The sequence below is a fragment of the Bos grunniens genome, chromosome 26 (genome assembly GCF_055505025.1).
Source record: "Bos grunniens cultivar Pamir isolate PY7600 chromosome 26, Bosgru_T2T1.0, whole genome shotgun sequence".
NCBI lineage: Eukaryota > Metazoa > Chordata > Mammalia > Artiodactyla > Bovidae > Bos > Bos grunniens.
The window spans coordinates 18,309,625-18,322,377 of NC_141190.1; the positions used below are offsets into that span (position 1 = coordinate 18,309,625).

The 12,753-nt window shown below is 39.3% G+C and overlaps 1 protein-coding gene across 35 annotated transcripts in view; it reads left to right on the forward strand.

The window, feature by feature from the left end:
* LCOR (ligand dependent nuclear receptor corepressor) overlaps positions 1 to 12,753 on the forward strand; it is a 124,942-nt gene that overhangs the window by 28,572 nt on the left and 83,617 nt on the right. For 5 of the 35 annotated variants that reach the window (XM_086379343.1, XM_086379344.1, XM_086379361.1 and 2 more), the window contains exon 3: positions 8,980 to 9,031. The exons of the other annotated variants lie outside the window; for them this stretch is intronic. The gene's annotated coding sequence lies outside the window, so the exon portion shown is untranslated. The remainder of the gene's footprint in view (positions 1 to 8,979; positions 9,032 to 12,753) is intronic. 35 annotated transcript variants of the gene reach the window in all.

Consider the following 12,753-nt stretch of genomic DNA (forward strand, 5'->3'; position numbering starts at 1 on the left):
GTGTAGGATACACTCCCAGATATGGTATTACTGAGTTAAAGGTAAAATGTATTTGTAATTTTGCTAGATATTGCCAACTTGCCCTCTACACAGGTAATATAATTTTGTATTCTATCCATCATTGTAGGAGAGTGCTGTTAGGAGAATGTCTGTATCCCCACAACTGTACCAATATAGTATTGTATTTGACTTGTGGATTTTTGCAAATCTGATAGCTAAGAAATATTCTCAGTGTAGTTTTCATTAGCCTTGTCTGATCCTCTTATTTTTAAGGCATTTGCATTTATATTTGATCTTGAATCACCTCTTGCAGTGATGGTTGTGATACATTGCCATGGTGAAAGTAGTAATAATATTTTAACAGGAGAGGAAAAGGAGGTGATGATTGTTATTAGAAAAAAGACTTCTGGATCCTCTCCCTTCAACTCATGAATTTTTATATAATTGAAGATTGGTTCTGAAAGTTCAAATGCTTTGCTCTTCCCGCTTTAGGAAGCCTACAGTGTGTGATTGGCACATCAGAGCCATTCAGGTTTTTCTGAGCATTCCTTTTGTATGCTTTCAAGAAAACATAGATTGTTGTCATGCAGTCTCTTTAACCTACTTCACAGGATTGTAGAAAATTGTTCAAATCTTGCTGGAGGTCTGGACTTGTATTCACTCTGGGTGTTTGCAAAGCAGACTCTTATCTAGTTGGTGTAAGTTGCTTTCTCTAAATGTTTTTGCTTTCATTTAGTGAGTTCTACAGAATGCTAGATGCCTTCTTTTATGGTGCTGTTTGTCTCCAGCTTGCCTATTTTATCTGTTGTTTTTGGCACTTTCATTCTTTCAGAGTCAGCATTCTGTTTACTGAATGTCGGGAGAACAGTTTTGAGCTTTTTGGTAATCATGTCACTGATGAACTCTGAACTGAAACCCATTTCCCTAAGCAGTTATGTTTCTGTAGCTAATAAATACTGTCTTGGCATTCGTTTATGAATATTATTATTTAATTTCTTAAAATCTGATATCTAACAAATTATAGGAGAAGTATATAATAGAGCATACAACAGATTAAGGGTAATATGAATAAATGTGCTCAGTTATGAAGGGAACAACAGGCAGAATAAGGGTAGAAACTGATGACTCACAAAACAATCCTGTATTCTAAGAACCAAGTTGATAAGAAAGTAGATACTCAGTGATTCATAGATACTGATTCAAAATGTCGTCTGTCAAATAAAGGTATATTGACTTACAATGGACCTCTCAAGTAAGGACAACCTCTTTGCTTTGGGAGCAGTCTTTGTTTAGATGGTTGAATTGCATTTTTAATTTATTCATTGAGTTAAATGTTCTGTGAACATTTATGCTAACTACTAAGCACAATGCTAGATGGAGGGATACAGTGGTGTACATAGGAGACTGTTCTTGTTCACATGTAACTTAGAGTCTGTTGGCAGAAATAGAGCTGTTAATCAATAAGAAACCTGTAACTAACTGCCCAGTGAGAAAAGAGCTCTGCAAGGAGACACTGTTCTCACTGTATGTGTAATTGTGTTCGTGGAGGGGGACAGATTGAAGAAATAGAAATTCAGAAGAATTTCCAAGAAACTTTTATTTAAGAAGTGAAAAATGAATGAGTTAACTAATTGGGGGAAGGAAGAGGAGAAGAGTAGCAGGTTGAGAGAATTCTTTCAGACAGGGTATCAGAGGATGTTTTCAGAAGACAAAAAGAAAATAGACCATGGTTTCCATGTTAGGATTCTGATTTATATAAACATATTTCCTTTTCACCACTTGGTGACACTTAAACGTGCTTTGTGTGTATGTGGGCTTAATGGCTCAGTGATGTCTAACTCTTTGCAACCCCATGGACTATAGTCCACCAGACTGCTTTGTTCATGGGATTCTCTAGGCAAGAATACTGGAGTTGGGTAGCCATTCCCTTCTCCAGGAGATCTTCCTGACTCAGGAATTGAACCCCAACCCCATGCATGAACTAGGCTGAATTTTGGTTGTGGAGTATTCTTTGACTGTTTTTTTTTTAATTAGAGAAACTGGGGCCTTCCTTGGTGGTGCAGTGGTTAAGAATCCACTTGCAGTGCAGGGGACACAGGTTCCGTGCCTTTTGGGGAACTAAGATTCCACATGCTGAGGGGTAACTAAGCCTGCACGCCGCTACTACTGAGTCCGTGTGCCACAGCCCGAGAGCGTGTGTGCTGCAATGATGAGATCCCATTGGACGCAGGAAGATCCTGTGTGCTGCAACTGAGACCCACCCCCACCAAATAAATAATAAATAATTTTAGAGAAACTGGAAAGGGGGGTGGGCACTGGATGTGAGGAGGAAAATATGTTGTGTACTCAGGCACTGAATATTTCTGTAAATGGACAGTTGTACAGTCACTTCCCTTAGAGAAGCTTGAAGGCATTACTGACTTGGCACGTATTCTTGTCTTACCGTTTTCTCTTTCCAAGTTCAAATAGGAGTGATTTTTTTTTAAACCACCATTTTTATTGAGAGATAATTAAAATGCACAGTTCTAAGTTTTGACAGTTGTGTATACCCACTGTGACCTCCTCCAAAACAAGACCAAGAACTTCCTGAGAAGTTTACTTCTGTCCTTTTCTGGCCAGTTGTTCACCACCATAATAACTGATTCCTATCACATTAATTAGTTTGCCTACATCCTAGATTTCATATAAAAGAATCATATAGTATGTATTCTTTTGTGTCTGGCTTCTTTTGCTTAAGCAGATATTTGTGTGTGTGATAGTCATTCCTTTTTAAAGTGAATTTATTGAGATATAACTCATGTAGCAAATAATTCACCTGTTTACTGTGTACAAGTCAATGATTTTTAGTGTATTAATAGAGTTGTGTAACGATTATCACATTCAGATTTTAGAGCATTTTTGTCGCTGCAAGGGGTATCATTATATTCAGTTTACAGAATAGAACCCATACGCATTTAGCAGTCATTCCTTGTCTTGTCCCCTATCTTTTTAATCCTGCAGCCATAGACTGTTACTTATTTACTGTGTCTCTGTAGATTTGCGTATTCCAGACATTATTAGTTCATTTTTTATTGCTAAGTGGTATTCCATTGTATAGACTTACCAAATTTATCTGTTTCATTGCTGATGGACATTTGGGTTTTATTTCCAGTTTGGGGTTACTATAAATAAAGCTACTCCATAAGCACTTTTGTTTAAGTGTTTTTGTTTCTGTTGAGTGAATCTCTAAGGGGATTGTCATGATAGTTGGTTCATTGCTGGACTATGAAATGACTCCCTGCAGGCATAGGCAGGGAAGAATAACTGCTTTTAGGATATATAACTTAAAAAAACAACAGTAGCAGCAACCAAATTCAATAACTTTCAAAAGTCACAATACCTGCCATTTCATAGAGTTCAAGATAGAATCATGGTTCTCTCAAGTCACTTCCTCCCCCAAGATGGGGGTTTTATTGTCGCTTTTGATAGTCTTTAATGGACCCAAGAAAGCTGAGTGCCGAAGAATTGATGCTTTTGAACTGTGGTGCTGGAGAAGACACTTGAGAGTCCCTTGGACTGCAAGGAGATCCAACCAGTCAATCCTAAAGGAGACCAGTCCTGGGTGTTCATTGGAAGAACTGATGCTAAAGCTGAAACTCCAGTACTTTGGTCACCTCATGCGAAGAGTTGACTCATTGGAAAAGACCCTGATGCTGGGAGGGATTGGTGGCAGGAGGAGAAGGGGATGACAGAGGATGAGATGGCTGGATGGCATCACTGACTCGATGGACATGAGTTTGAGTAAACTCTGGGAGTTGGTGATGGACAGGGAGGCCTGGCATGCTGTGATTCATGGGGTCGCAAAGAGTCAGACATGACTGAGCGACTGAACTGAACTGAATGGACCCAAGTAGTCTATGCCACACAGAATCCGACCTTCTCACCAGTTCAGTTCAGTCGCTCAGTCGTGTCCAACTCTTTGCAACCCCATGAATCACAGCATGCCAGGCCTCCCTGTCCATCACCAACTTTCGGAGTTCACCCAAACTTACATTCATCGAGTCGATAATACCATCCAGCCATCTCATCCTCTGTCGTCCCCTTCTCCTCCTGCCCCCAATCCCTCCCAGCATCAGCGTCTTTTCCAATGAACTCTTCACATGAGGTGGCCAAAGTGTTGGAGTTTCAGCTTCAGCATCAGTCCTTCCAGTGAATACCCAGGACTGATCTCCTTTAGGATGGACCGGTTGGATCTCCTTGCAGTCCAGGGGACTCTCAAGTCTTCTCCAACACCACAATTCAAAAGCATCGATTCTTTGGCGCTCAGCTTTCTTCACAGTTCAACTCTCACATCCATACATGACTACTGGAAAAACCATAGCCTTGACTAGACGGACCTTTGTTGGCAAAGTACTGTCTCTGCTTTTTAATATGCTATCTAGGTTGGTTATAACTTTCCTTCCAAAGAGCAAGCATCTTTTAATTTCATGGCAGCAATCACCATCTGCAGTGATTTTGGAGCCTCCAAAAAAGTAAAGTCAGTCACTGTTTCCACTGTTTCCCCATATATTCCCCATGAAGTGATGGGACCAGATGCCATAATCTTAGTTTTCTGAATGTTTAGTTTTAAGCCAACTTTTTCACTCTCGTCTTTCACTTTCATCAAGAGGCTTTTTAGTTCCTCTTCACTTTCTGCCATAAGGGTGGTGTCATCTGCATATCTGAGGTTATTGATATTTCTCCTGGCAATCTTGATTCCAGCTTGTGCTTCTTCCAGCCCAGCATTTCTCATGATGTACTCTGCATATAAGTTAAATAAGCAGGGTGACAATATACAGCCTTGACATACTCCTTTTCCTATTTGGAACCAGTCTGTTATTCCTTGTCCAGTTCTAACTGTTGCTTCCTGACCTGCATATAGATTTCTCAAGAGGCAGATCAGGTGGTCTGGTATTCCCATCTCTCTCAGAATTTTCCACAGTTTATTATGATCCACACAGTCAAAGGCTTAGGCATAGTCAGTAAAGCAGAAATAGATGGTTTTTTTTGGAACTCTCTTCCTTTTTCTATGATCCAGCAGATGTTGGCACATGTGAAATAAGAACTTCCCCTAAACTTGTCCTGTCATTTGCCCTCCAAAAGTGGTCTCAGAGTCTGTAGCTAACTCACATTCTGCGTCTGAAAGTCCAGATAGCTGGAATTCAGTGTGAACGCTGTTGTTCAGACACATGTGGCTTACATCGTAACTTCAGTGTCAGTACACTGAACTTGTCTGAACAAGTTTTGTTAAACCTGCAGAAATTTAAAAAACAGTGGGACAGTGTACCATCAGCATCAGCAGCCATAATTTAGGTATTGTTACATCATGGAGTCTTTAGAAAACCAGCCTTTTGGTTGACTGGGAGACGTTCATGAGCTTTCGTGAACCTCTCTTGCTTGTGGAAAAGACAGCATGGGGCATTTCATGACCCTGAAGGAATTTTGTTGGAAATTTACTGAGTTGTGAGTCTTTACTAAAACGGAAAACTTTCCAGATAGAATATTTGTTGCTAAGCATATCTGTATTTCCCATGTGATAAAACTGTTAGGCAGTTGGTCCCTTTTAGTAGCGATTAGTATGCTGACATCTCAAATCTTGCAAGAGGCTTGCCAATTTTCCTCACTTTATAAAAGTTTTTATCACTTCTATATACTCCATCATTGAAGAATCTTTTTGATTCTTGCCTGTCTGTATTGCATCCAATCTTTGACTCACACTGCCAATGTAATTTTTCTGAAACATGCCATTATCCTGTCAGAAATCCTTCAGTGGGTCCCCATCTTCTTCAGGATAAAATCCAGACTTTTATAACGTGGCTTTCCAGGAGCATTTTAACCTACTGCTTACAATTTTACCTGATTTATCTCCATATCCCAATAATCAACATGGTAATAGCTAACATTTATATAGTACTTACTTTATATGCCAAGCTCTGGCCTAGGCCATCATAATAAACTATCTGTAATTCTGCAAATAGATCACATACTCCCATTTCATACCTTTTGCTCACTCTGTACCCTGGAGTACTATTTTCCAGTCTTCATCTGTATAATAATGCCTACTTGTTCTTTCACATTCCATTCAGACATCACTTCTTAGAAGCTCAATTCCAAAATTCATTTTCTTCATCCCACCTCCACTCCTCACCTCTTAAAATTGTTCTGAGATGCCTGGGCAATGCATGTATAGTATCTAGAATTGAGCAGAACACAGTTTTTCCTCCCTGTGCTACATCTTCTTTTTAGTGAGTATGGTTCGGTAAGAGTGACTTGCCCTAGTTTAAGGTCAGAGAGAACAAGATTTATGACTATTCATAATCAACATCACCTTCTCAAAATCTGTGTTTGAAAACACCTGGGTCCAGAGGCAAAATTCTTAGTCTGATAATATAGTAAGATAGTCCTTGCCTTTGAAGATCCCAGATTCTAGTGGGAATAGACAGACTTACAAATGGCTAATTATATGTAGCTAGATCAGAGATTTAAACATTAAAAGAAAAAAAGCCATAAAAGAATTAGAAGAAGCCTAGGCAACTTTTTTCTGTCATTGAATTTGGAAAGGCTGAAGGATCTAAGCTGTGAACTATAAAGGAAATGATTGCTTTATTTAAAAATGAAGTATTTTACATGATAAAAAAATTCCATAAAATAAAGCAAATAGAAGAGTAAGATTGTAGCTTTTGTTAATACATAACCTCTAACCTCTGCCATATATTAAAATGAACTTGTAGCATTCAGAAAGCAAAAAGGATTAACAACCCACTAGAAAAATGGATGAGAAAATGAATAGAGAAGAAAATGAAAATGATATCACAGAGAAGTCAGAGACATCAGTAAACATGAAAATTGTTCAAGATTAATTCTAATTGTGGAATTGCAAATTAATTTATTTAAAAAATAATTTTATTTATTTATTTATTTTTGGCTGTGCTGGGTCTTTGTTGCTGCACAGGCTTCTCTCCGGTTGTGGCACGCGGGCGCTCCTCTCTGGTTGGGGGCTTCTCGTTGCTGTAGCTTCCCTTGTGGCACATGGGCTCTAGGATGCATGGGCTTCAGTAGTTGTGGCTCTGGGGCTCTTGAGTACAAGCTCTATAGTTTGTGGCGCATAAACTTAATTCCTCTGTGACATATAGAATCTTTCTGGAACACGTCTCCTGCATTGGCAGGTGGATTCTTTACAACTGAGCCACCAGGGAAGCCCATGAATTGCAAATTAAAATCTTTTGACTATCATGTTGAGGTAAGTTGTGTCAAAAGTTCACAAAGCCATCTTAAAGCTCATACTGGACTAAGATGAAAAACTTGAATATAAGGAAAAAGTAAGGACTGCAATAGATTGAACCGTATTAAATAAGTAAAATTGCAGGAGTTCATAATGATATTTTTAAAATAAAAAAGCAAAAATAACTATTGATCACGTTTGGATATTTCAAAGGTGTCAACTCATTATTAAGAAAATTTATACATAGAAAGAAGCATGTATTTTGTTGCAAAGTGTATTTCAGAGTAACCAAAGAGTCAATAGCGAAAAGCTCTTTATAAGTTCAGTTAATAAATGAGGATGGTATGAAAGTGTTAGAAAAGTCACCATTTTGTGCCCATAATACAATAATAGGTCTGGACAGATTATTGGTGGATGCTAAAAGTATAGGTAAAGGTGTTAGGTAACTAATGGTGGGTGCAAGGTAATATTCTAAAGTCACTGATCAATCTTAGCATGACTAAAAGTAGGAAAGACGTTATATGTCTCTTGATTAGATAATATTGGAAAGGCACAGGACTTCTTGTGAAGTATTCTACCCTAAAAAAATTAACCTGAATCTAATCATACAAAGTAACAGAGAACAGATCATCTAAGGTTTATTAGGTTGTTGTGAGGACTTTGGCTTTCTCACGTGGGGTGAGATATGGTGCGAATAGCCAGTTTCCCCCATAGCTCACTTAGTACTTCGAGTAAAGTTTGGCTGCATTTTATACAGTCAAACCTGATTTTATTTTCTTTATTTTTTACAGCAGTTTAAGGTTCACAGTGAAATAGAGGGGAAGATAGAACTTTGGCTTTTACTATTAATAGTAAAGTCAGGTGCATTTCAGGCTTTTGAGCAGAATGATCTGGCTTAGTCTTAACAAACTACCTGACTGCTATGTTGAAAGTAGGCTGGGAGAAGGGGGAGCAGGAGTATTAGCACAGATGCCAAGTTGCGAGATTTTGTGTTAGTCCAGGTGAGATGTGAAGGTTGCCTGTACTGCATACTAGTAGAGGAAGGGAGAAGTGCTTATAACTGTAAATATATTAAGTTGGCAGAAGATTGGTTAGGATTAGTAGAGACGGCATGATTTCTGATTTAATGAGGGGCATGAGAGAAAGATAAGGAGGACCATAGAGGTTTTGGTTCAAGCAATTCAAAGTGCATTATTACCTTTAGAAGGGGATGACAGAGGATGAGATGGTTGGATGGCATCACAGACGCAATGGACATGAGTTTGAGCAAGCTCTGGGAGTTCGTGATAGACAGGGAAACCTGGTGTGCTGCAGCCCATGGGGTCGCAGAGAGTCAGACATGACTGAGTGACTGAACTGAACTGGACATTTAACCAGGGTGGGAAAGACTGTGAGAGCAGATTTGGAAGAGAAGATAAAGAATTCAGTTTTGAGTATCTTCCTCTTAATAACTATTCATTGTGAATATAGTACTGCCGAATATTAAGAACCAAGAATGTGAGACAGTTGCTGTGAGAAGGCCTTTCATTGTCAGTTTCACATTACTCCTTAACTGTGAGTTCTCACTCATAAGCTTGATATTGTTTCTGTATTTTTTTGTTTTGTTTTTCCATTTAAAATTTATGTATATAAAACCTACTTTGTGCCAGGTACTATTCTCTCAAATTCCTCAAGTACTAATTTTTTTTTTTTAATTCTCATAAAAACCTTGTGAGGTAACTGTATTGCTTGTTTTACAGATGAGGCACTGAAAAATTAAGGAACTTGCCAGAGGTCACACAACTAGAAAAGGTAGAGTTATATCTCATACTCTTAAGTCCTAGGTTTGGTTCCAGAGTAAATGTGAGTCAAATAAAGTGAGCCTGTGAGGCTGCAAAACAAGCATGCATGCTCAGTTGTGTCTGACTCTTCGTGACCCCGTGGACGCAGCCTGCCAGGGTCCTATGTCCATGGAATTTTTCCAGGCAAGAATACTGCAGCGTCTTGCCATTTCCTTCTCCAGGGATCATCCAGACCCAGGGATCAAACCTGCATTTCCTGCATTGGCAGGCAGATTCTTTACCACAGTGCCACCTGGGAAGCGACTTGAGGCTGCAAATGCTGGTACAAAAAGCCCTAGAAATTACGTCTCAAGGTGCTTTTAACCGAGGCAGGCTTTTACGTGAATCCTTTTAACATCAAAAAAATTTATTTATTTGGCTGCATCAGGTCTTAGTTGTGGCCCTAAGGACTTTTGTTGTATTATTCAGGATCTTTCGTTGTGGCATGTGGACTCTAGTTGCGGCTTGCAGGCTCAGTGGTTGTAGCATGAGGGCTTAGTTGCTCCATGATATATGGGATCTTAGTTCCTCAACCAGGGATCAAACCTGTGTCACCTGCATTGCAAGGTGGATTGTTTACCACGGGACCACCAGGGAAATTCCTATGTGAGACCTTCTCGAATGTAATGGTTATCTAAGTAGGAAAATATCAATACTGCATTCTTATCCATTCCTTAACATAATAAAGGCCGTATATGACAGTCTCACAGCTAACATCATACTCACGAAGGAAAAGCTGGAAGCATTTCTTTTAAGATCAGAAACAAGACAGGGATGCGCATTCTCACCACTTTTATTCCGTATGTATTGGAAGTTGTTGCCACAGCAGTTAGACGAGAAAAGGAAAAGAACTTCAAGTTGGAAAGAAGTAAAACTGTCACTGTTTGCAGATGGTATGGTACTATACATAGAAAATCCTAAAGATGCCACCAAAAAGGCACTAGAGCTCATCTATGAATTTGGAAAGTTGCAAGATACAAAATTAACATACAGAAATCTGTTGCATTCCTATACAATAACAATGAAATGTCAGAAAGAGAAATTAATGAAACAATCCTATTAACCAGTCACATCAAAAAGAATAAAATAAACCTCTCCCTAAAGAGGTGAAAGACAGGTGCTTGAAAAACAGTGACACTGTTGAAAGAAATTGAAGATGAGACAGATGGAAGGATACACCATATTAATGGGTTGGAAGAATTAGAGTTGTTAAAATGGCTGTACTACCCAAGGCAGTCTACAGTTTCAGTGCAATCTCCATCAAAATACCAAAGATATTTTTCACAGAAATGAAACAAAATAATTTAAAATTTTGTATGGAAACAGAAAAGATTGCAAATATAACAATCTTGAGAAAGAAGAGCAACACCGAAGGAATCATGCTCCCTGACTTCAGACTGTATTACAAAGCTGCAGTAATCAAACAGTATGATAAACAGTCCGACACAAAAACGGACACGTAGACCTATGGAACAAAATGGAGAGCCCAGAAATAAATCCACGCACCTTTAGTCAGTTAATCTATTGGCAGTGGAAGCAAGAATATGCAGTGTAAAAAGTCTCTTCAGTAAGTGGTGCTGGGAAAGCTGGACAGCTCCAGTGTAAAAAGAATGAAATTAGAATAGTCTCTAAACCATACATAGACCCCAAATGGATTAAAGACCTAAATGTAAGGCTGGAAACCATAGCATTCCTAGAAGAAAACACAGGCAGAACTTTCTTTGACATAATTCATAGCAGTATGTGTGTGTGTGTGTATAATTCTGATTTGTCTCCTAAGTCAAGGAAACAAAAGCAAAAATAAAAAATTTCCCTGGTGGCTCAGGTGGTAAAGAATCTGCCTGCACTCTTGGAGACCCAGTTTTGATTCCTGGGTTGAGAAGATCCCACGCAGAAGGGCTTGGTTACCCACACCAGTATTCTTGCCTGGAGAATTCCGTGGGCAGAGAAGCCTGGCAGGCTATACAGCCTATGGGGTCACAAAGTTGGACACAACTAACACTTTCAAATGAGACTTAATTAAACTTGAAAGCTCTTTTCCACGGCAAAAAGACCATTGACAAAACAAAAAGACAGCCTATTGAATGGGAGAAAATATTTGCAGATGATGAACCAATAAGGTTTATATCCAAAATATATAAACAGCTCATACAACTCAACATCAAAAAAATTGTGATTTAAAAATGGGCAGAAGACCAGAATAGACAGTTTTCCAAAGAAAACATACAGATTATTTCCAAAAGACAATGAAAAGATGTTCAACATTGTTAATCATTCAGTTCAGTTCAGTTCAGTCACTCAGTCATGTCCGACTCTCTGCGACCCCATGAATCACAGCATGCCAGGCCTCCCTGTCCATCACCATCTCCCGGAGTTCACTCAGAATCATGTCCATTGAATCAGTGATACCATCCAGCCATCTCATCCTCTTGTCCCCTTCTCCTCCTGCCCCCAATCCCTCCCAGCATCAGAGTCTTTTCCAATGAGTCAACTCTTCTCATGAGGTGGCCAAAGTACTGGAGTTTCAGCTTTAGCATCATTCCTCCCAAAGAAATCCCAGGGCTGATCTCCTTCAGAATGGACTGGTTGGATCTCCTTGCAGTCCAAGGGACTCTCAAGAGTCTTCTCCAGCACCACAGTTCAAAAGCATCAATTCTTCGGCGCTCAGCCTTCTTCACAGTCCAACTCTCACATCCATACATGACCACAAGAAAAACCATAGCCTTGACTAGACGGACCTTTGTTGGCAAAGTAATGTCTCTGCTTTTGAATATGCTATCTAGGTTGGTCATAACTTTCCTTCCAAGGAGTAAGCGTCTTTTAATTTCATGGCTGCAGTCACCATCTGCACTGATTTTGGAGCACCCAAAAATAAAGTCTGATACTGTTTCCACTGTTCCCCCATCTGTTTGCCATGAAGTGATGGGACTGAATGCCATGATCTTCGTTTTCTGAATGTTGAGCTTTAAGCCAACTTTTTCACTCTCCACTTTCACTTTCATCAAGAGGCTTTTTAGTTCCTCTTCACTTTCTGCCATAAGGGTGGTGTCATCTGCATATCTGAGATTATTGATACTTCTCCCGGCAGTCTTGATTCCAGCTTGTGCTTCTTCCAGTCCAGCGTTTCTCATGATTTACTCTGCATAAAAGTTAAATAAGCAGGGTGACAATATACAGCCTTGACGTACTCCTTTTCCTATTTGGAACCAGTCTGTTGTTCCATGTCCAGTTTTAACTGTTGCTTCCTGACCTATACACAGATTTCTCAAGAGGCAGGTCAGGTGGTCTGGTATTCCCATCTCTTTCAGAATTTTCCACAGTTTATTGTGATCCACACAGTCAAAGGCTTTGGCATAGTCAATAACGCAGAAATAGATGTTTTTCTGGAACTCTCTTGCTTTTTGCATGATCCAGTGGATGTTGGCAATTTGATCTTTGGTTCCTCTGCCTTTTCTAAAACCAGCTTGAACATCAGGAAGTTCACAGTTCACGTATTGCTGAAGCCTGGCTTGGAGAATTTTGAGCATCACTTTACTAGCATGTGAGATGAGTGCAATTATGCAGTTAATCATTAGAGAAATGTAAATCAAAGCCATAGTGAAATATTACCTCACAACTGTCAGAATGGCTGTCATCAAAAAGACCACAAATAAAAAATGTTGCTAAAGATTTGAAAAAAGGGAACCCTTATAC